We start from the raw sequence: 17352 nt of genomic DNA, 5'->3' as shown, positions 1-17352 counted from the left end.
TCTGAATCTAATTATAACCTTACTCAATATTTACTCAGTGTGTATGCAATTAATTTGCTGCTACATTGTTTTATAACTATACTTAGATCAATTTTTGTTTGTTTCCTCTTTTTAAGAAGACTGTACATTATTTTCTAGTATGTGAGTCTTTGTGAGCACATTTTCTCTCTTTTTCTTTTTTTTTTTTCCTTTTTGAGGGGCAAAGATACTATAGTAGTCTGCCACTTTCTTCTCCAGTTCATTTTATGGATGAAGAAACAGAGGCAAACAGAGTTAAGGGACTTGCTCTGGGTGACTAATTAGTAAATGTCTGAGGTTAGATTTGAACTCAGATTTTCCTGACTCTACAGCCATTGCTTTGACATAGCTGCCCACAGGTGAGGGAGACTCATTTTCATGAGTTCCTGTGTGACCCTGGGCAAGTCTCTCAAATCAATTTGCCTCAGTTAATCATCTATGAAATTATCCGGAGAAGGAAATGGCAAACCACTCCAGTAACTTTGCCAAGAAAACAGCAAATAGGGTCATGAAATATTGGGCACTCCTGAAAATTACTAAACAATAGAAACAATAGCAAGAACAAAATCCTCAAGGGAAGGAAATTCAGTTCCTAATCCTCTTAGGAACTGGGTAGTATGATATTGTAGAAAGGATACTGTATTTGGATTCAGGTCCCAGTCTAATTGCTTATTGTGAACTTAGTTAAGTCATTTAGCTTGTTTGAATCTTATTTTTCTCATCTGTAATAAAGAGACCATATTAACTTATTACTCATCTCTTGGTTGTTTGAGAGAGCGCTCTGTTTTATTTCTTTTATATGACCTTCCTCTAATAGAACTTAATAGGATATACTGCAAAATAATACTGACTCCTTATGACAGAATGTGACATTTTATATATCAATAAACCCTGTTTAAACATATTGATTGTGTAAAATTTCAAAGATAAGATTCCAGGAAAAAGCATTTTCCTCAAGAGTTCATGAGTAAAAGAGTCATAAAAATAAAATTTGGGGAAATGGGCAGTGACAGTGATCCAAGTTCTAAATAAGCCGATATTTATTAAGCACCTACAATTTGCTAGACCTTGGTTTGGCAATAAATGACTCATTAATTAATGAAAGTATTTTCAATCTGTAAGACATATTAGAGAAAATTGGTCTAACTTTTATCTGAAAGATGAATATTCCTTCATTATAAAATCATTAATGGGTATCATTCAATCTTTGAATATCTCTACTATTGGATGTCACTACCTACTGAGGATAAAATTCCTTTTTTCTCCCTCCTGCAATCAATATTTATATGAAATAATTTTTAATTCCTTCACCTCATGCTCACTATTTTCATACTTTTTGTGTTCTTTTTAATAGAATCATTATATCTAGATCTGAACAAATAAAATGAGCTATCATCATTCTTTTTCAGGACATTATATTTCTATTATTATAGTAGAAGACTATACTAACTTTTTGTTTTTATTTTTAACTGCTGTAACACACTGTTAACTTATATTGAGATGATAACTCATATCAATCATTACGTGAGTGCCAATCAGTACTGCGAATGATCTGAGAACTGGAGGGGTTCCTTAAAGAGCTAATAGGAATTTATGTCCTCAATACGGTAGATAGAATTTGATATAAGAAAAAAAAAAGTAGTTTGTTCCCTCATACAGTTAACACTGGTTGTGTGAGTAATCTTTTAACTCAAATTGCCTCACCCATAAATGAATAAACACAATTTATGATCAGCCAAAGTTTGGTTGGAAAACTTATAAAATTGTAAATTTCCCCCACTTTAGTTTCAAATTTCAAATTCCCCTACAAAATTTCCATATAAGTATATATTTAAATATATTACTCTGTGATTACAGCAATGTAGGTACTCTGTCCAACTTGTTAGATTATAAGCATCTAAGTATTCTTCAGTTGTATAAATATTATCTATGTCCTTCCATAAATTCTTCACAAGAGGACCATTCAAAATTTTTGAGATTTTTCATAATATAAGTAGTAAAAACTGTAGAAAACTTCAACAATACATGTATGCCAATAAAGTAAGAGAAATGGGAAAGGCCATTTCCCTTTCTTACCCAAGGAGATCTGGGTAAGAAGAAAAAAGTTAACAGCACAGGCAGGAGTGAGGATACCAAGGAAACTGAGCCCAAGATGAAGGATAGTGTCATATGGTGCCCTGGTGTTATCCAAAAACTTTTAATGTTTTTAACCCCAATAGGAAACCCAATGTGGTACTTCCCTATGGAAAGTTTGACATTGATAAGCCAGTGGATAAGTCAGGAAAATTCATCAGAGGAAATCAGTCAAGGAGTATTTATTAAGTTCCAACTCTGCTAATGTGTGAAGTGGTGGAACTAAAGATATAAAAATGAAATAATTCTGCTCTCAAAAAGCTTTTATTCTAACATATATATGGATGTGTATATATATAATATATATATATATTTGTCTAAAGAGAGTATAAAGGAAAAGATAAATAATTTACAGTGAGGGAGGAAAAATAAGGTAAATGATAGAATGTGAAATGTTTTCAAATCTCAACAGTGGAATTTTTATCTTTATCCTAGAGATAATAGGGAACTATTGGAGTTTATTGAGAATAGGAATAACATGTTTAATTTGCCTTATTAGATAAAATTGATTTTGCAAAAACACACAAAATGGAATGTTTTTAAAATTTCTTATACAAGGCAGATATGAATAAAGCTCCTATTATTTATATCTGTCGTGTCCAGTTGATTCTTCTATTCCAAATTATTGCCATGTTAAATAGGGTATTAAGAAAGGTCCCGTTAGAAAAAATTTGTGGAAAATAATTCATGAGTTAAGCTTCATCAAAATTCAAAGACTTGCCAAAGATTCCACTAATATAAGACAATTTACCTACAACCTTTCACTATACACATAGCAAGACAACAAAATAGAACTCAACTCTCCAAGGAACATGGATAAGCAAACCCTATACTGAGCCAGTGAATGAAGCTTTTGACTCTAGATAAAGCATATGGAACTCATTCGAGGAATGGAAGGGGTCATCAACAACTGCAAGGGCCAATCTCTTTTCAGTCTCAATCTTGACAATTAAAATTGTCAACACAGTTAAGGTCCAATTAAATCCCAAATGAATTAAGGAATAGATACAATAACTAATAAAAATTATAGACAGAAGGGAGCCAAAATGGTGGAGAGGACACATGCTTTATCCTGAGCTCCCTTCTATCCTCACTTGCCAATTACCTAATTCATCCTCAGAAATAGTTCTTGACTAATAAAATCCACAGATATCGTGAGTACAGCAAATTATCAACAGAAGATAATTTGGAAGATTGCCAGAAAAGATCTGTGTTGATTGGTTGGAAGGAGGCCAACACGGGAAGGGAGGCAGAACAGGGAGGCAGAACAGGAGGCTAGCCCAGGCTGAGCAGACTGGGGACAGGGTGTGGATTCTGAGGGTGGAGAATTTGCAAACGGGACTCTACCACAGGTTGTCTCCTCTGCTTTGGCTACAAATCAGTACATCAGCAGAAAAGTTACACAAACGCCAAAAGCAGAGTGTGCTCCAAAACCCTAGAATTTAACAGGACCTAGCCACACTCACCCAGCATGAAGAGTGACTCAGCACAACTACAGCAAAGCTGCACAGCTTCAGTCCACAGCAAGGGGCTCTGTACAGGGCAGTGACACTTCTGCTGCTCAGCCATTCATCCAGGGCAGCCAAAGTCCGAAGCACAGGGCTCTAACCAGGACAGTGTCACTTTTGCTGCACAGTGGGGCTCTACTGAGCGAGTGTAAAGGGCTAGAACTGAGCAAATGCATTTGGATAATGGAGCATGTGAGACTAATTGCCAATTGGACAATTCTCTATTAACATGATTGAAGGATGACCCTCCCCAACTATTCTGTGCTGGCTCCATTGGTGGGTGTGGACAAAGAAGGGGAAGTGACTTGTGTGGGTGGAGTAGGAGGAGGAAATTGAGGCATTCTCCTGGTGGTGGAGAGAGAGGAAGGAGGTGTGGAGATTGCTAGATCTAATCCCTTGACCAAAACCTCAAGACTAAGAATAAAGATTTTGATTATCCTGACTCTGGCTGATTTCTGGGAAGACAGTTCCAGCAGCTGAGGCGATGAAACTTCCACTGCACAGCCGCTAGTGCCAGGGTAGCCAGCTGTCCCACATAGAGGGGTTCTGCCCAGGACAGTCACACTTCTGCAGCAGCGTGGCCACTCTTTGCAGCCTGATTGCAGGACAGCTACTTCCCATCTATCCCTGTCAATAGAGGAATCTGAGAACCTCCTTACCCTGAAGAAGAGTTTTTTTAAAAATGAGTATAAAAGCCAAGCAAACTCGAACTATAGATAGCATCTATACAGAAAGAAAGCAGATTTCCAAACCAGAGGAGACTAATAGCAGTGAATCTCCAGACAAAACCCCAAAGGAGGATTATAACCTGATCCCCATCACACAAAGCTCTCCTACAAGAAATTAGAAAAGATCTTAAAAGAGAGCTGAAAGAAAAATGGGGAAAGGAAAGAGAAGCTTTGCAAGAGAGTAAGGAAAAGGCAAATAACTCATTAAAAGAAAGATTTGATAAAGTGGAAAAAGAAAACAACTTCCTGAAATGTGAAATAGAAAAGGTAAAGAACTCCCAGAGAAACAGAATTAATGATTTGGAAAAGATAAAGAACTCCCAAGAAAACAGGGTTTGTGAATTAGAAAAGATAAAGAACTCCCAGGAAAGTAGGATTTGTTAATTGGAAAAAGAAAGTAACTCATTAAAAAAAAATTAGTGAAATGGAAAAAAAAATTCCATAGAGCAAACCAACCCATTTAAAAGCTCAATTGGATATATACAAGAAGTAAAAAAAAAGTTAATGAGGAAAATAACTCATTAAAAATCAGAACTGAACAAATAGAATTTTTTTTTCTTTTTTTTTATTCATTTTTCCAAATTATCCCCTCCCTCCCTCCACTCCCTCCCCCCGATGGCAGGTAATCCCATACATTTTAAATGTGTTACAATATAACCTAGATACAATATATGTGTGTAAATACCATTTTCTTGTTGCACATTAATTATTAGCTTCCAAAGGTATAAGTAACCTGGGTAGATAGACAGTAGTGCTAACAATTTACATTCGCTTCCCAGTGTTCCTTCTCTGGGTATAGTTATTTCTGTCCATCATTGATCAACTAGAAGTGAGTTGGATCTTCTTTATGTTGAAGATTTCCACTTCCATCAGAATACATCCTAATACAGTATTGTTGTTGAAGTGTATAGTGATCTTCTGGTTCTGCTCATTTCACTCAGCAACAGTTGATTTAAGTCTCTCCAAGCCTCTCTGTATTCCTCCTGCTGGTCATTTCTTACAGAGCAATAATATTCCATAACCTTCATATACCATAATTTACCCAACCATTCTCCAATTGATGGACATCCATTCAACTTCCAGTTTCTAGCTACAACAAAAAGAGCTGCCGCAAACATTTTGGCACATACACGTCCCTTTCCACTCTTTAGTATTTCTTTGGGATATAATCCCAATAACAGCAATGCTGGGTCAAAGGGTATGCACAGTTTGACAACTTTTTGGGCATAGTTCCAAATTGCTCTCCAGAATGGCTGGATTCTTTCACAACTCCACCAACAATGTATCAGTGTCCCAGTTTTCCCACATCCCCTCCAACATTCATCATTATTTTGAACAAATAGAAATTAATAATTTGTTGAGACATCAAGAATCAGTCAAGCAAAAGAAAAAAAATGAAAAAAAAATAGAAAAAAATGTTAACTATCTACACTTGCAAAAGCAACAGGCCTGGAAAGTAGATCTAGGAGAGATAATCTGAGGATTATTGGATTTCCTAAAAATTATGATGAAAAAAGCACCTAGATGCTATTTTATAGGAAATCACCAAAGAGAACTGCCCAGATGTAATATAATCAGAAGGCAAAATAGTCATTGAAATAATTCTCTTCTGCAAGAGAACACAGAATAAAAACTACAAAGAATATTGTGGCTAAATTTCAGAACTATCAGACTAAGGAAAGCAGCCAGAAAATTAAAAAAAAGTCAAATACTCAGGAGCAACAATAAGAATCACTCAGGATCTAGTCACTTCCACATTAAGAGATCTAAGGGCCTGGAATATGATATTACATAAAGCAAAAGAACTTGGAATGCAGCCAAGAATAAACTACCCAGCTAAGCTGAGCATTTTCTTCCAGGGAAGAAGATGGACATTTAATGAAACAAGTGAATTCCATTCATTCCTAATGAAAAAGCCAGAGATAAACAAAAAAAAAAAATAACCTTCAAATATAGTATTCAAGAGAAGCATAAAAGATAAAAAGAACTCTTGAGAGCTGTATTTCTGTCACAGGCATACATAAAGAGCATGTGTATAGTTTGATTTTACTGTTATGACATAAAAAGGGAAATATAAGTGGAAAGTGGTTTGTATCAGAAAAAAGGAAAAGGGGAGATAAAAAGGGAGAAATTACATCCCAGGAGGAGGCAAAGGAAACCTATCATATCTGAGGAATTGAAGGAGAGGGAGGAACATTCTGTGAATCTTATTCTCATGAGATTTGGCTCCAAGAGAAAATATTAGATATATGTAGTTTAAAGAGAAACTTCTCTCATGTCATTAAAGAGTGGGAGAAGAAAAAGGAAAAGGAAAAGAGTAGGCTAAATAGAAGGAAATACCAAAAAATAAGGGAAAGGTATAAGAAAGGGGGAGGCACTTAAAGGGGGTGGGAGAGATTCTAAAGAGGGAGTGCTACATGAGGCAAGTGGTACCGATAAATTTGATACTGGGGAGGGGAGTAAGAGGAAAAAGGAAAAAGAAAGTATAATCTGGAGATAATAAGGTAGCAGAAAACATAGGATCAGTAGTTTTAACCATAAATGTGAATGGGATGAACTCTCCCATAAAACAGAGATAGATAGCACACTGGATCAAAAGCTAGAATCCTACAATATGTTGTTTACAGGAAACACATTTAAGCAGGATGATACATCCATAGTAAAGGTAAAAGGCTGGAGCAGAATCTATTATGCTTCAGATGAAGTCAAAAAAGCAGGGATAGCCATACTTATCTCAGATCAAGCAAAATCAAAAACTGATCTAATTAAAAGAGATAAGGAAGGAAACTATGTCTTGCTAAAGAGTAGCATAGACAATGAAGCAGTATCATATATGCCCCATATATGCCCCAAGTGGTATAGCATCTAAATTTCTAAAGGAGAAGTTAAGAGAGTTGCAAGAAGAAATAGACAGCAAAAGTATAATAGGGGGAGATCTCAATCTTGCACTCTCAGAATTAGATAAATCCAACCATAAAACAAATACGAAAGAAGTTAAAGAGATAAATAGAATATTAGAAAATTAGGGATGATAGATCTTTGGAGAAATCTGAATGGAGACAGAAAGGAATATATATTTTTCTCAGCAGTTCATGGAAGCTATACAAAAATTGACCATATATAAGCACATAAAGACCTTAAAATTAAATGCAGAAAGACAGAAATAGTACTTTCCACAAAAATAAAGTCAGATCTAACCAACTGGAAAAATATCAAGTGCTCTTGGATAGGTCAAGCAAATATAATAAAGATGACTATATTACCTAAATTAGTCTATTTATTTAGTGCTATTCCAATCAGACTACCAAAATCTATTTTAATGACCTGGAAAAAAATAACAACAAAGTTCATATAGAAGAACAAAAGGTTAAGAATGAAACTAATAAAAAAAAATCAAATGAAGGTGGCCAAGCTATACCAGGTATATTATTATTATTATTTTTAATAATTTTATTTATTTTTTATAATATTATCCCTTGTATATATTTTTCCAAATTATCCCCTCCCTCCCTCTACTCCCTCCCTCCAATGACAGGCAATCCCATACATTTTACATGTGTTACAATATAACCTAGATACAATACATGTGTGTAAATACCATTTTCTTGTTGCATAATAAGCATTAGATTCTGAAGGTACAAGTAACCTGGGCAGACAGACAGTAGTGCTAACAATTTACATTCACTTCCCAGTGTTCCTTCTCTGGGTGTAGCTACCTCTGTCCATCATTGATCAACTGGAAGTGAGTTGGATCTTCTTTATGTTGAAGATTTCCACTTCCATCAGAAAACATCCTCATACAGTATTGTTGTTGAAGTATATAGTGATCTTCTGGTTCTGCTCATTTCACTCAGCATCAGTTGATGTAAGACTCTCCAAGCCTCTCTGTATTCCTCCTGCTGGTTATTTCTTACAGAGCAATAATATTCCATAACCTTCATATACCATAATTTACCCAACCATTCTCCAACTGATGGACATCCATTCATCTTCCAGTTTCTAGCTACAACAAAAAGAGCTGCCACAAACATTTTGGCACATACAGGTCCCTTTCCGCTCTTTAGTATTTCTTTGGGATATAAGCCCAATAGCAGCAATGCTGGATCAAAGGGTATGCACAGTTTGATAACTTTTTGGGCATAGTTCCAAATTGCTCTCCAGAATGGCTGGATTCTTTCACAACTCCACCAGCAATGTATTAGTGTCCCAGTTTTCCCACATCCCCTCCAACATTCATTATTATTTGTTCCTGTCATCTTAGCCAATCTGACAGGTGAGTAGTGGTATCTCAGAGTTGTCTTAATTTGCATTTCTCTGATCAGTAGTGATTTGGAACACTCTTTCATATGAGTGGATATAGTTTCAATTTCATCATCTGAGAATTGTCTGTTCATATCCTTTGACCATTTATCAATTGGAGAATGGTTTGGTTTCTTATAAATTAGGGTCAGTTCTCTATATATTTTGGAAATGAGACCTTTGTCAGAACCTTTACTTTTAAAAATATTTTCCCAATTTGTTACTTCCCTTCTAATCTTGTTTGCATTAGTATTGTTTGTACAGAAACTTTTTAGTTTGATGTAATCAAAATCTTCTATTTTGTGATCAATAATGATCTCTAGTTCTCCTCTGGTCATAAATTCCTTCCTCCTCCACAGGTCTGAGAGGTAGACTATTTTCTGTTTCTCTAATCTATTTATTATCTCATTCTTTATGCCTAAATCATGGACCCATTTTGATCTTATGTTGGTATATGTGGTTAAGTGTGGATCCATATCTAATTTCTGCCATACTAATTTCCAGTTTTCCCAACAGTTTTTTCCAAATAATGAATTTTTATCCCTAATGTTGGTATCGTTGGTATACCAGGTATATTATAAAGCAGTGGTCACCAAAACAATTTGGTGTTGGCTAAGAAATAGACTAGATGATCAGTGGAATAGGTTAGGTTCCAAGGACAAAATAGTCAATAACTTTAATAATCTAATATTTGACAAACCTAAAGACCCCAGCTTTTGGCATAATAACTCACTGTCTGACAAAAACTGCTAGGAAAATTGGAAATCAATATGGCAGAAACTAGGCATTGACCTACACTTAACACTGTACACCAAGATAAGGTCAAAGTGGGCTCATGATCTAGGCATAAAGAATGTGATTGTAAATAAATTAGAAGAACATAGAATAGTTTACCTCTCAGATGTGTGGAGGAGGAAGGAATTTTTAACCAAAGAAGAACTAGAAATCATTATTGACCACAAAATAGAAAATTTTGATTATATCAAATTGAAAAGTTTTTGTATAAACAAAACTAATGCAGACAAGATTAGAAGGGAAGCAATAAACTTAGAAAACATTTTTACAGTCAAAGGTTCTGATAAAGGCCTCATTTCCAAAATATAGAGTCAATTTACTCTAATGTATAAGAAATCAAGCCAATCTCCAATTGATAAATGGTCAAAGGATATGAACAGACAATTTTCAGATGAAGAAACAGAAACTATTTCTATCCATGTGAAAAGATTATCCAAATCATATTAATCAGAGAAATGCAAATTGAAACAACTCTGAGATACCACTATATACATACCTGTTAGATCGGCTAGGATGACCGGACAAGATAATGCTAAATGTTGGGAGGAATGTGAGAAAAGTGGGACAGTGCTATATTGTTGATGAAATTGTGAATACATCCAGCCATTCTGGAGAGCAATTTGGAACTATGCTCAAAAAGTTATCAAACTGTATATACCCTTTGATCCAGTATTGTTACTACTGGGCTTAGATCCCAAAGAGATTTTTAAAAAGGGAAAGGGACCTGTATGTGCAAAAATGTTTGGAGCAGCCCTTTTTGTAGTGGCTAGAAATTGGAAACTGAATGGATGCCCATCACTTGGATTATGGCTAAATAATTGGTGGCATATGAATGTCATGGAATATTATTGTTCTGTAAGAAATGACCAGCAGGAATATTTCAGATAGGCCTGGAGAAACTTATATGACCTGATGCTGAGTGAAATGAACAGGACCTGGAGATCATTATGAACTTCAACAACAATACTATATGATGATCAGTTCTGATGGACTTGGCTCTCTTCAACAATGAGATGAACCAAATCAGTTCCATTTGTTCAATAATGAAGAGAACCAGCTATATCCAGCAAAAGAACTATGGGAAATGACTATGATTCACAACATAGCATTTCTACTTCCTCTGTTTTTGTCCGCTTGCATTTTTGATTTCCTTCTCAGGTTATTTTTACCTTATTTCTAAGTCTGATTTTTCTTATTCAGCAAAAATACTGAATGTATATGTATGTGTGTGTATATATATATATATATATATATATATATATATATATATATATATATATATATATATATATACATATATTGTATTTAACATATACTTTAACATATTATATATATATAGTTCTATCTGCCATCTAGGGGAGGAGGTGGGGGGGAGAAGGGGGAAAGTTGGAACAGAAGGTTTTGTGAGGGTAATGCTGAAAAATTACCCATGCATATATCTTGTAAATAAAAAGATATAATAATAAAAAAGAATAGAGATATGACTTCAAAAAATTACAGACAGAACATATAATGATGTTGAAGACAATAATTTTGACAACATTGCTTATTTTTATACTGTGCTAATGTTAAAAATTGAATTTCATACATGCAACAAATCTGTAGGAACCATAAGAATTTTTACCCATTTCATAAATGAAAAAAATTAATGCTGAAAAAATTTTGCACATGTCAATATAGGTAGTAATGGACCTATATAGTACCTAAGGAATTTAAATCATCCTTTTGGTATTATCCTCCTTCTCCATCCCCAGCTCTCATACTCATATAATTATAATTCTTAGTGCTATCAGCTTCAGTACAGTGTATATAGTTTATATCATCTATCTATCTATCTATCTATCTATCTATCTATCTATCTATCTATCTATCTATCTGTCTATCTATCTATCTGTCTATCTGTCTGAATGTGTAGTATATATGTATATATATATATACATATATATATATATATATATATATATATATATATATATATATATATATATATATTAGTACAATTATTACAGAATCATCAGAATAAACCCTAATATTCTTGGCTTTTAGTATCGGAGAAATATGGCAAGTATGTTTCTATTACTGCCTTATCACATATTCCTCTTTTGAATCTAATGAGTTCTAAAGGCCATTTTTAGTGGACCATAAACTATAACTTAAACCTTTTTCTGAGCTCAAAATTCACCTTAATTCACAAACTAAGCTTTTTCTTCTTCTTTTTTGTGAAATATATTCTTCCTTATAATTTCTCTAATTCTGTCAATTGTATCCTAATTTGTCTTACTTGTCTGAAACTTTTGATTGAAGTCATTGAAGAGCAGGACTCCTGATCTTCATCTCATCTTAAATCAGTCACCAAGTCCTATCCAGTGCAAGGCAGTATCATATTAGCAACATCTCTTGCTTCAATCTTCTTTCTTTTCCCATGACTATCCTCTAATATAGTTTTTATTAGAAATCATCTGGTAGCATCCCAGATGTTCATGCCTTCATTTTCACTCTTCAAAAACCATTCTTCATGCTGTTGCCAAATTAAACTCCTATAAACATAGCCCTGGTCATGCTACTAGTCAGATACTCAAACATGTTAATAGTGTATAATTGTCTGCTGAGTAAAATTGAAAAACCTCTCTAAGAGAATGCCACTTGACACATCTAGGATTATGCCATATTATTCTACTTCACAAATTACATTTCCATCAAAATGGTCTATTTTCAGTCTTCTGAACAAGGTCTGTATCTTTTCAGCAATTAGAATTTACTCACATACTTTCTGAAAATTTTAATATCTTTCTTCTATTTTCCCTAACCCTGAAATACCAACTCAAAGATCATCTTCTCCACAGAAGTTTCCCTGATTCCCTTTATAATTAATAATCCCTGCCTTTAGACTTACAAGACATTTTCTTTACATCTAAAACAAAGTCTCTTATTGTGTATAGTACAAAATATGTGTGTTTCTTAACTTAGCATGTCAATGGGCCATAATAGATAGAAATCTGGTCTTAGCAGTGGTAAGTCATTCAATCACTCAATGCCTTAGGTGCCTTTTTCAGTCTATGAAAGAAGGTGCTTGACTATGTTGATAAAAACAGTTCTCTATATCAATGAAATAAGAAATTGATGTCCAGAGTCTTAAATATCAATGGTTATACAGGACATAAGGAATAGAAACCAGGTTCTAACTCAGGATTTCTGAGTTTACCTCCAGTATTTTTCTCATGATCTTACACTGCCTCTTCTTTTACACCTAGGTTGGAAAGCCTGTAGATTTCTGGGGAAATTTTTTACAAATATTTTACTGAACTTATCTGTGATTTCATTGTAGGAAATTCCTTGTGAAGGAACTCTTTTTAATCAGCAATTACACTGTGATTTATGGACTCATGGAGCTGTCCAAAGTACTGAAATTTTAAGAGCCATACCCAGGGTCATAGAACCAGTGTGTATCAAGTGCAGGATTTCAGCCCAGAACTTCCTAACTTGAAGGCCATCTCCCCATCCTTTCTGCCTTTTTATAATAACAGAGTGGGGGGTTTGACTTTGAGAAACATACTAGGTTGTGTGTGTGGATATGATACAAAAGGTCCCTCAGTAGCCAGATAGTTACCAAAGGAGAAGAACTATAAGGCAAATCCAGCAAACCCAATTCAGGGTTGGGGTGCTATTGTGATTTCCAATCATTCAAAATAAAACTCCAAAGATCTCTGATTAACCAGTCTTTGATGCATGATTCCTCTTCTGTGGCTAATTCTTTTTGAGCACATCTGGAGCACACATTTCTCTGGAATAAAATCAGGAGAAGTAAAAATTCACCCATTCAGGGGCAGCTACATGGCACAGTGGATAGAACATCAGCCCTAAAGTCAGGAGAACCTGAGTTCAAATCTGGTCTTAGACATAGACATATAACACTTTCTAGTTGTGTGACCCTGGGCAAGTTGCTTAACCCCAATTTCCTCAAGGGGAAAAAAAAAATCATTCAGTGCTTTATAAATATGGACTATGTGCTTACCAGATCTTTTTAGAAATCACCACCAGTCAGTTTTTTGGTTATCTATGCTTAAGCCATAGAATCAATGATTGTGTGTTTCTTAGCTTTTCTGTTATGGTATGTAGATTATTTCTAGTAAAACCTTAGCAAAAATCCTATTTGCTTTCCCCTTTGCCTTTTATAAACTGAAATACATTTAAGGAACTAATTGCCAAAATAAAAGCAAAATCAATGGAAAATTGAAAAATAAAAATAGAAAGTGTGAAGTTTATATTGAAGTGTTTACTTATCAAGTATATCAGCTTTTTAAACATTTCAACCTAATTAGTAATAATATATGTGTGTGTATATAGGTTGATATGTATGCATATATTGCATAAGCACACACATATATCCTAGTCTTTGGAATCTAGGTGAATAAACTATTGTATTTCACATTTCCCAACTGCAAGCATTGAAATTCCAACCTTAATATTGCAGCATTGAAAGATTTTGCATTTTATAATATGGACTAGGCATGTGAGCATCTAGGTAGAGACACATACCATTTTAAATATCCACAAATTTCCCTAAAGTCCCAAGTGGTTTCCTTGGCAACGAGGCTGCTGAAATGTAAAAGGATAAGGCAGACTGGATATTGCCTATCATTCTCCTTCTGTAGGTTATTTTAAATAGCTGCAATTTTCTTTGCACATCTCAAAAAATCCGCAGTAGTAGCCAAGAAGCCTAATATGAGAGGCATTAGAGAACAGTACATCAGAGTCTAATTTGTATGAGCAAATTATTACTTTTGCTATTCACTGATTTGTAGCATGCCATTTTCATGTACCAAATTATAGAACCAAAAAAAGCAAACCATAAATACATCAGAATAATTTTTAGATAGAATAGGATAAAATATCTGCAAATAGCTTTTGACAATAGAGACAGTGATTAATAATGGTGACATATCCCTGAAACTTCTTTTCAATTCACCAGGAATAGCATGTGTATAATGAAGTCAGACTTTGCCACATTGGGTAGAATAAAATTCACATTGCCAAGCTGAAGAAGGCATATTTATTGTAATCCTTTGGGAACACATCATCAAATGCCCAACAGCTCTGGTTTTTGAGTTATTTGTTAAATCTCCTTATGCATAGTATCATTATTTTGTTGGCTGTTGTTGTTTTCCTTCTTCTTAACCCAACTTTCATTGTAATTCCTCTGGGTGGTGTGGTGATATAAAATATATATAAGAGATTCAATCAATCAGTGAAATGTAGCTTATTGTTAAATTATAATATCTTGTCTGGTAGATATATGATACAGCTGATCGAGATACATCTGTATTCCTTGTAGTATAAAAAACAACCAAGTATGAAAGTGAGTGTAAAGAATTACTGGAAACTTCAGGAAATTAAAAGTAGCTACTAATCAACACATTCAGAGGGTATTAATATAAAGTATCAAGGTGGATTTCCCTGTTGTTATCCCTGCTGCACTCCATCATCAACAATGACTAATCATTATATCCCATATCTCCCCTCAAAATCAAAGCAATCAGGAAAAGAAAAAAAGCAGAAACCAATCCCTATATAAATATTTAATTTGTGTGTATATATGAATGTATATGTATACAGGTCCTCTTTGGTTGTCTGACTCAGAATTATGTTCTTAAATGCATAAAGTAAATTACATAGGATTAGAAATGAAATCAATTATAATGAAATGTAGTTGTCAAAAAATTGAATAAAATTAATAAAATAAATTACTAGTACCTAGTTTAATCCCTGCTATAGATATTCACCTTAGTGTATCTTTTCAAATTTATGAAGAAATGTATTGTAAGAAGGCTCCAAAGAAGTCTGCGCTGTCCACCCATTTTTCTAGTTTTCTAGTCTCCTTAAGGATGTAAGGTGTATTGAGACTTAATGTGACAGCTTTGCTCTGTAGAAATGATTGTATTATTTCTATTTTTTATCTAAATTTTTCAACCTTGAACTCAAGACTTTTATCAACTCCTTTGCCCCTCCCATTTCTTAACCTGTCACAACTATATATCTTATTTCTCCCCCAAAGTCCAAGCTAACCTATTTGTGTTGCAAACCTGATTTGTTAAATCTGGATTCTGCATCTTATGACTTTCTTTACATATGGAATATGATCTTGGTCTTTTCAATAAGACCATGAGTTACTTCAAATCATGAAATTGAACTCTATTTTCTATCTGTTTTTCTCTTTCCCAAATCTCACTAGTTCATTCTATGGTGGACAATATTTGGTGAATTTGAATTTGGTGAATGAATTAATATAATAAAGGTCTTTTTTGTGTGACCTTAAGTGCTTCTGAGATATTTTTAATAAGGACCCACAGACATAAAAATAGATGTTGAGTAGAAAAGAGGCAGGTAAGCAATATAAGACTTCTCTGTTTCACATCTGGGCAGGTAGGCATCTGGAAACACTTATTGGGGCATCATCAGTTTCTTCTTATTGTCTTTATTAGGTACTAAGAATTTAGCTGCTTTGTTGTTGCTACATATGATCTTCATATTTCTTAGTGGATCATCCCTGATAGGAATTCCTGTGCCCAGAACTTCTATAAGATTGAACCCATCATAAACTTGGGGCATAAACTTGAACCAAAAATAATAATTTCAGCAGAATCTCATTACTACTTAAAGAGTAGTCCCAACATCCAGATTATCTCTAAGCTCATTGCCAAGATATGAGGATTTTTGTATTTAATCACATACATAAATACATGCATGTGTGTAAGAATAAATACATACACACACACACACACACATATATATATATATATATATATATGTAACCATGAAAATCCCTTAAATCATCCATATCATTTAATCTTGTGTTTTAAAACAATTCTTTGCAAAAAAAAGATCCTAGGATATCTTTAAAAGAAGATATTCTATAACAGAGATCTGATGGATGTTAACTTCATGTTAACTATCAAGGAGGTTAAGCAGGATGAATATACTGTCGATATAATGTAGAGAAATTTTAACACATTCAGCATAATGGGGTGCTTATATAATGCGAAACATATAAGAATTGATTGACTTGAAACAACATCATATTTGTCTCCCATCTTGTGATCATTTTTGGACATGTGATTCTTGACTTTGAACATTGACTGGAATGGCTTTTACTGGTGCAAATATTTTCTCTCTTTGATCTATTTGGCTATCTCTGTGTCTCTTTTTCTTTTTCCAACCTCCATTTTCTTTTGTCTCTTTTTTTTTTCCTTTCCAATACATCTTCTCTCTTCCCCCTCTTTATTCTCTCTCTCATCTCTTCTCCTTCCTTTCTCACTCTTCCCCAATCACCCCTTCCTACCTCTCCCACTCCTTCTCCTATTTTTTAATGTAGATTTAAGTAGAATCAAAGTCATTTTAAACAAAGGTTAAGTGCTCATTTTGATACCATAGATAGAATTTTTGGTCAGATATGAGTAAGGCTAGGTAGCTCCTAGGATCTTTCTAATTCTGACAAAATGTGATTCTGTGATTTTTCTCCTTTAAAATACAAATATCACCTTTAGTATATTAAAGCATTATCTACTTTTCAAATATAAAAATGACAAAGCATACTTGAGCACGGATTCCCTTCATTGGTGCATTAGCTAAGTTCAATATGGAAGAATAAAAAAGACTGAAAAAGCACAACATCCCACTTTATGTAGTATGCAGTACATGTTGTTACTTTAATGGTTTTGACTAAAATATAAATAAGCTATTTTATGTAGTCTAATCAGTATCCACTCCAAAGAATCTTTTTTTTTTTATCAGAGGATGCATTTCCAAAGTACACATTACATATATTACCATCTAAAATGCCTCCTTATTCAGTATGTAGTGCACTTGTATATAGA

The sequence above is a fragment of the Sminthopsis crassicaudata genome, chromosome 1 (assembly GCF_048593235.1).
Source record: "Sminthopsis crassicaudata isolate SCR6 chromosome 1, ASM4859323v1, whole genome shotgun sequence".
NCBI classification, from domain to species: Eukaryota; Metazoa; Chordata; class Mammalia; order Dasyuromorphia; family Dasyuridae; genus Sminthopsis; species Sminthopsis crassicaudata.
The sequence above is the reverse complement of the archived record's forward strand: the minus strand, read 5'-3'. Positions refer to the sequence as shown.